Source organism: Idiotropiscis lumnitzeri, unplaced genomic scaffold (assembly GCF_059441095.1).
Source record: "Idiotropiscis lumnitzeri isolate Australia: NSW breed Sydney's pygmy pipehorse unplaced genomic scaffold, RoL_Ilum_1.0 HiC_scaffold_36, whole genome shotgun sequence".
In the NCBI taxonomy this organism is placed as follows: domain Eukaryota; kingdom Metazoa; phylum Chordata; class Actinopteri; order Syngnathiformes; family Syngnathidae; genus Idiotropiscis; species Idiotropiscis lumnitzeri.
In genome coordinates, this window is record NW_028283574.1 from 427,204 (window position 1) to 435,051 (window position 7,848).

The window sequence follows — 7,848 nt, forward strand, 5'->3', positions numbered from 1 at the left end:
AATGCGACTGCTGCTAGTGCTGCCGATGCTGCTGCTACCCACGCTGCTCTCCACACTTATAAGTCTACCCCAGGATCCCGCCCCCCATTTGTACCTCTGGCGCAGATTCAAGGCGGATCTTTTGCACCTCTGCCCCCTGCTGGGTGATTTTTACATGATTCACAATGCGGACAAGGCTGATTCTCAGTCAGAGGTTGCATCAGACCCTTATGTACACTATGACGTAAAAAAGACAGGAAACGTACTTATACGTCTTTGGTAGAGGGCGCCATTGCATTAAAAGACGTCTTTGTACGTCTAAGGGAGTAAATGAGTTGAACAAAGTACAGGGTCCTTCACCTGACTACAGATGATCTTCTGGGGACTTTATTTGGTTTTAATCACTTTTGGGGTCTGTATCTATGCACACTCCCTGGTTTTGCTACCTTCCCGGGTACCACATACACACTGCTTAGTTTCTCTGCCTTCGTGGGTACCACATACATATTGCTTGGTTTCTCTGCCTTCCTGGGTACGACATACACACTGCCTGGTTTTGCTACCTTCCTGGGTACCAGTCACACAAACGTCAGACGACTCAGCACATACCGACTGTCTCAGCACTACACACTTTCACTCCAAGGCAGTGCTGTGAACCAACTTACTGACAAGAGGTAGTATTTAGAATTTTAAAAAGTGCTTGAAAGGTTTTGTTCATGTAAAACCAACAGATTATGACATTATTATTATTATTTAAATCAGTATTAAACAGCATCAGCATAGGTTAAAGATATTATACAGACTATATACGATAAAAAAATACTAAACCACCCTTGCTTTTCCGTCATTTCTTGTATAAGTTAACACACAGATGTATAACATTTGTTTATACAAATATAACGATTAAAAAGTAGCTGATTAGAGTTTTAATTTTGTATTCATTAATCTGTAATAAAAATGGACATATTTTGGTTAATAAAATTAACAAGAAATAAAAGTAAAGGGTGTTCTAATACTTTTTTCAAGATTGTCCTAACATACATTTAATGTTTACAGTATATGTCTTCGGAAGAAGCGCAGCATTAGATTTTTTTTTTTGTTCTCTCTCTTTGACTTCTGAATTTGAATTTCTGTCACAGATGTGCTTGAATTCTATTTTGGATGATTTGTGTTAAACTGCACAAATATTTGAAGAGCCATAGAATTCAAGAATCACACCAGTGCTGCTACTCCTCCGAACGGGTGAACGCCCTTGATTAACAACCTGCGTTGAGGTGGCTTTTGAGATTCGTGGTGTGGGAGAAAAATCTCTGAAGGCATTCTTAGACTTCAAGAGAGGGTCCACAATTTTCAAAGATTCACTTCCGTCTGAATCAGAGGCCTCACTTGTATCCGGAATATATTCATCTCCACTGTCATCTGAGTTGGAGTAATAATGCTTATCCATTCCAAAGTCAGCCTGTTTTTTTAATCTAAAAAACAACAACAACGAAATATAAAGGATAGAAGGCAGGAGACCAATAAAATATATGCAATTTGCTTGTAAGATTCCCTGAAATCTATATGGGTTGTTTACCTGTATACTTTTGGTCCTCCTGAGCCTTGGGATAGTAATATGGTCTGGGTCTGAGGCGCAAAGTTCAGGGGCAGGATTTGACAATGATTTGTCAGAATCTGTGTCGTTATTCCAAGGAAGATTCAGCCCATATTTTTTGTCCAAGGGAGGAGACTGGGTTGCATCAGAGTCCAAGAGAAAATTGAGAACCCATTAAATACTTAATCCCCAGAGGAATCTGCACAGAAAAAGGTCTTAATTCTATTTGAAAAAAAAAAAAAACTAAAATATTGATGAATGATATGACAAAATAATGTAATAACAAAATTAATTGACCGTAACAAAAAGCTCCCGGGAGGAAAACTACATTAAATGTTTTTTTAACAGGGCAGTGAAAATATTGGAAAATAAAAACGATAATAAATAAAATAATATAAAAAAAGAATTCAATGTGTATCGATGGACCCATATGAAATACTTATATCGCTATGTACTTATCAGCCATATCGCCCAGCCCAATATGTAACTGCAACTTCAAAACCTCGGGCCATAACAGGATTATAACATGGGATGCATATCTTCATTCCTAAATTTGTAGATCCCGAGGAGGCTGCTCAATGGTCCTGGTAATCTAAACCTCAACCAATTCGGTCACAGCCAATGTTCTCCATCCTTGTTAAGAAGTTTTGAAATGATTTAATAGATATACTATTGCAAACTATACCAGAATTTTAGACATTTTAAACTTTTGATCACAATTTTACCTATTTTCTAAAAATCTGAAGAATCCACATGCCAAATCACCTGCTGTAGACACATAGGTTCTGTTCTGACAGATAATTCAGTTACAGGTTGTGTACTTAAAGCCAATAAGAGGGCAATGCAGCAGTCGACAACCTGACGAAAGCTTAAGTCTCCCAATGAGAGAACTGTAGTGGCTGGTAGGTTCTTAGATTGTAACATAGTAAAGACATATACTAGGCATAACTGTATATCATATGATGATGAGGGAAAATATTATTAGCTACGATTTATGTCCAGATATATTAGAAAACTTGTCCAACCAGCACAGGTCTATCTAACTGTAATTTTAACATCTCAAGACACGACAGGATGACCACATGATACGCATACCTCCTTTTCAGAGTCTGTCAAAACTTGAGAAGGCTGCTTCGATGTTCTGGTGGCATCAACCTCAGCCGATTCAGTCATTGTCGGTTGTCCTCCATCCTAATGAACAAGTTGAATATTAATTTAATGAATTAAAAAAAGAAAATGGATCAGAATTTTACACATTTTAGGCTTTGGCCACCCAAAACAAAAACTAACAAGTTCACGAATGAAACAAAACCAATTACTTTAGCGCATGACAATTAATCTTCAGTAGAGATATGTTGTGACTGATATTTCAGTCACAGGTTGTCTTTTGAACGCCACCAGGGGCGCAATGGAGCACAGGACAGCCAAAAGTCTTCTTGTCGGACACCTGTAGTGGCTGGTAGGTTCTAAGATTATAACATAGTAAAGGCACATACAACTCCTAACTGTATTTCATATGATAATGAAGGAAAAGATGATTAGCTATGATTTATGTCAACAATAAAAATGGCTCTACGGGGTCCCCACAAACACAAACCTGACAGTTGGGTGTCAGATGGCCAACATACCTGACACGCAATTCAACTCAACTGGACCCCACAACACAAGAAAAAGCTGAGTGAGCCTCAAACCAGACATACACATTCACTGACAAATATCCTGTGACACCAGATATATTAGAAGTCTTGTCTAATCAGCACACGTCTATCTAACTGCAATTTTAACATCTCGAGACACGACAGGATGAGTACACGATACGCATACCTCCATTTCTGAGTCTGTAAAGCCTGGAGGAGGCTGCTTCGATGTTTTAGTAGCATCATAAATTTATTGAATTAATTATATTTGAGGTTGGATAAGATTTTTACACATTTTAAGCCTTAGCCACCCAAAACAAAACATAAGCTCATGAATGAAATAAAACTAATTAATTTCGCCCATGCCAATTAATCTTCTGTAGACGCGTGTTGTGACCAGTGTTGTTTTTGGCAGGCATTTTAGATTTTGTCCAAGTCATTTGGACAAAGTGCTGATTTGTTTACATCACATTTAGTCATCCCAATTCGTTATAGTTTTAGTCCAGTTTTAGTCAACGAAAACTAAAAAAAGGGTTTTAGTCCAGTTTTAATCGACGGAAACGCAAAAAAAGTTTTACCCTAGTTTTCGTCAATTTATTCACAAAGGTTTTAGTCCAAGCGGCACGGTGGCCCAACTGGTTAGCAGGATGGCCTCACAATATTGAGGTCGTAGGTACGATTCTGGCTCCGGCCTTCCTGCGTGGGTTTCCTCTGGGTAATTCGGTTTCCTCCCATATTCTTAAAACATGCATGGCAAGTTGCTTGGACACTCTAATTGCCCCTAGGCATGAGTGTGAGCGTGGATGGTTGTTCGTCTATGTATGCCCTGCGATTGGCTGGACACCAATTCAAGGGTGTACCTCGCCTACTGCCGAAGACAGCTGGGATCGGCTCCAACACCCCCCGCGACCCTAGTGAGGAGAAGCGGTACAGATAACGGATGGATGGATGGATGGGTTTAAGTCCATTTGAGTTAAAACAAGGCATTCAAGGTTTCCACCCAATAACAAAGACTTTTGGATGGACTACAAAGGATTCTTCATTACAAACAGAAAAAAGTGGCAACAGTGGAATCAATGCTCACTGCTCCAAAATAAGCAGAGAAGCAAAACATTTTGTTGGGCAACTGTTGTGGCTTTATTTCACTAAAAGCAACATAAAATAATTTATGAACCACATGCTAACAATTTTGTCTCGTCAACGAAAAAAATTCATGTACATCACGTCATGTTTTCGTCATAAAAGAACCTCGTTTAGCTTGTCATCGTCATTAAAAAAGGGGCGTTAACGAAGTATTTTCGTCATAGTCATCAGTGACGAAAACAACACTGGTTGTGACTGATATTTCAGTCCCAGGTTGTCTCCTGAACACCACCAATTGGGCAAGGGGGCGCAGGAAAGCCTGGGGTCTTCTATTTTTACAGTATAGAAAGGCTAAATATCAAATTGAAACAGTGTTTTATATCATGAATATACAGGGTTGGTGCTGGTTCTGGTAGGGAAACCACAACATAAAGATGTCCTTAATTAGTCCCACAATGGGGATATTTGCAATATGGCATATGATGGCCTAACAGGGCCACCGCCCAGAAAAGAGTAACGCAGAACTTTGTAATACTGTCACTCCCTGACCAGTTCGTTGTTCCTGAAGAGCCAAACTTTGACTCAGACCCACAAATTTGAATTACAGATAGTGGACAATGGAGAACTCCCCCAGTCAGTCAGCATGTTCAACTTCCATAGAAACCTCAACATACATTTATTAGATTGCCAAACTAATTGGAAACTACATCACCAGAACACCACAAGTGGGCTCTGTTATTGTACTTAAAGATGCATCTTACAAACCTGTGTTCTCCAAGGCCAGCTGGTCCATAGTCTTAAGTTATTTCTTCGCCAACATCAATGTCTCGGAGCGCAAACAGACAGAGGTGTGGTCTGTCCTCTGTTGTCTTCTTCTTCATTTTACAGTTGGGGTGCATGTGGTCATCATTAACCAGTCTTCCCAGACTGCCATCTTCTTGAGCGGCATCAACACTTAAAATAGATTTAAAAAAAAAAAAAAACAATTATTCAATCAATGTCAGAAATTAATCTTTGAGACAATCTTGTGTACACAAAACATAAAAATAGGAAATCCACAATTTTTAAATCTTCTAAATCAAATCATACAAGAAATTTCTATTGGAATCAGACCCTATTAACAGCTTGTCTTTGAGACTTCATGGTCTATATTTTCATTTGTACAGATTCAACGCATGAATAAAAGTAATTACCGTATTTTCGCAGTCATAAGCAAACAAAGCGCCCTGTCAGTCGATGCGTCCATTAAATGGACAAAGTACCACTCACGTCCATCAGCCCTTGTCATCAACGAGCTGTTGGAAGTGCATGTTAGCACACCCTGCTGGGCAAAGAGTGAGTTGTCCATGCTTACAATCGACCGTGACAAATACACCATCTGACTATAATGTTTGGGTGATGGTGTTGGAAAAAGCTGGACAAAGGGCAGCTGTCCACAATGTTTTAGTCTGTCTTATCATTTATGTTATTGCAAGCAAGAAACGTCCCAGGTTTAGACAACAGACAAAAAGTCCAAAGCATAACAGCACATCTCTTTAAACAGCCATGCAAATCTCTCTAAACAGCTATGGGATTGTGGGTCTCTGCTCCCAGAATGCATTGCTTGAATTAGCTAAGGCTGAGTGGCTTTTGTATTATTTTCATTTTTTTTGGGTATATTGATGGCATGAGAGATACATGTTTGTGTTAATCTTATTTCTATGTTTCATTGTTTGCTTGTATGATGAGTTTTTTATTTTTTTTTGAAACCGTGACTCTAAGGAGTGTGGTGAGCAGCCAAGTCCCTCCCCTGACGTTGCTTTGTAGGCTATTGCCAATGCACCTAATATTGGCCTGAGCCATTGTCAGCTATTGTCAATAGAGACTTGGCGTCTGCTGCAACAATGGGGTGATTGCTCATGTTATTGGGGCATAGTAGGCTGCTATCGGCTGTGTCAGTGTGGGCAGCTCTGCCAAGTTCATGCTATGCTAACAGCAGCTGTGCTATCGTCTTGTCAGGCGGTGCGTCCAGTATATGTTACAAAGACAGAAATAGCGGCCTCAACAGGTGTTGCGCCCTTTGACACGGCGCGTCTTTTGGGTGCGAAAATACGGTATACATTTTTGCTTAGAGAATGATTTTTCCCCTAACACTTATGGGATGAGTATGTGTTTATTTTTTTAAATAAAAACAAAAATAAGATAACATCTCAATCTTTGCCTCACCTCCAAGTTTTTTCTTGCCGGCGGAAGTCAAACAAAAAGACAGTGCCTCTTCCATCCATCTTCCTGCGTTGAGATTTATCAGAATCTATCAATTTTCCTCTGTACTCCATAATAAAGAATAAAGTCGTCTTTCCTGAAAGGGGCCTTGGTAAATACTCCTCGACCTAGTTAACAGGGAAATCAAGATAGCTTCGTCATATTTTTAAGCACACAAATAAGGAGTCATCATATTCATTTGGGCCACTATACTAATGTAGGGTGGTTTGAAACATTGCTTCTTGTGAGGGATAGAGCAGAGCCCTTCTTTATGATTTTAAAGGAACAGACCAGCCAAAATTCATTTTCCAGCATTGCATTAGCCAGTATGTATTAGGACTGAAAGTACAAATGTCAATGGCACCTGGTTACGTAAAAAAAAAACTTTAAGATTATTTAGTTTCATAACAATGACATACACTGTATACACAGTCATATTGGATCGCGTCACGTGATCTCTGTGACGTATAACGTGCTTTACACTAGACTATCAATATCGGACTTGTTCACTGGTCTATTGTGGTATAAAAATGCCGGAGGGCGTCATCAAGTACAGCCTTAATTTAGGTAGAACTCCTACCATCAGGTTTCACGCTCACTGAAATAACTTGAAACTGACAAAAGAAAAGGTCAAGACACTCTTAATGTAAAATAACCACTTAAAAAACGATGTCAGCTTGGTTATCAGAAAACAATAATATATCTTAGCAAAAGCGTTAACATCATACCTTTAAATGAGTTTATATACTTCGCTTCTAACTCTGCAGTCTTGTCCAGACCCTTGACTGCATGTTCAATAGTATCCTGCTTTGGGGACTTCCTGCATCTCAGGGAAGGCATTGTTTATTCTATAAAGAAAAAAGACAGTTTTGTGTTGAGAATTATTAATACTATAGGCTAAATGGAGTTTTAACAATATCAGTGTAAGAAAAATAAATTATAAATTAAAAAAATATCAATCCCTCCATCCCAATTAATGATTTCAACCATAATAGTTTATATTGAAGTTTAAACAACAGACAGACAGATTTATGCAGTGTGACTACAAAAATCTTACCAAAATTGCATTCACAGTAACCTTTGCTTTAAGAATCATGTAATTAACCAGTGAACATCGTGTCTTACACAAAAATTAATGACAGAAATTATCATGGTACTTGCATTCTGTTGTTCTATAACAAAAGTGCAAGCTGTTAGCTCCGCAAAGCTAACGCAACAAGCTAGCGTCCCTCGTGCTCACATTCAATGCAAACCTGACCACCGGATGAAAATACGCGTCGGTTTAGTTCTTTAAATGAGTAAAAGCACCATGAC

At 38.9% G+C, this 7,848-nt stretch overlaps 1 long non-coding RNA gene across 1 annotated transcript; it reads right to left on the reverse strand.

The window, feature by feature from the left end:
• Positions 1–1,372: 1,372 nt before the first annotated feature.
• LOC148315808 (uncharacterized) lies at positions 1,373–2,766 on the reverse strand. Its single transcript, XR_015840554.1, has 3 exons — positions 2,669–2,766; positions 1,556–1,708; positions 1,373–1,451 (listed from the first exon to the last, which is right to left on the reverse strand). It is a non-coding gene; the product is annotated as an uncharacterized LOC148315808 (long non-coding RNA).
• Between the last annotated feature and the right edge of the window lie 5,082 nt (positions 2,767–7,848).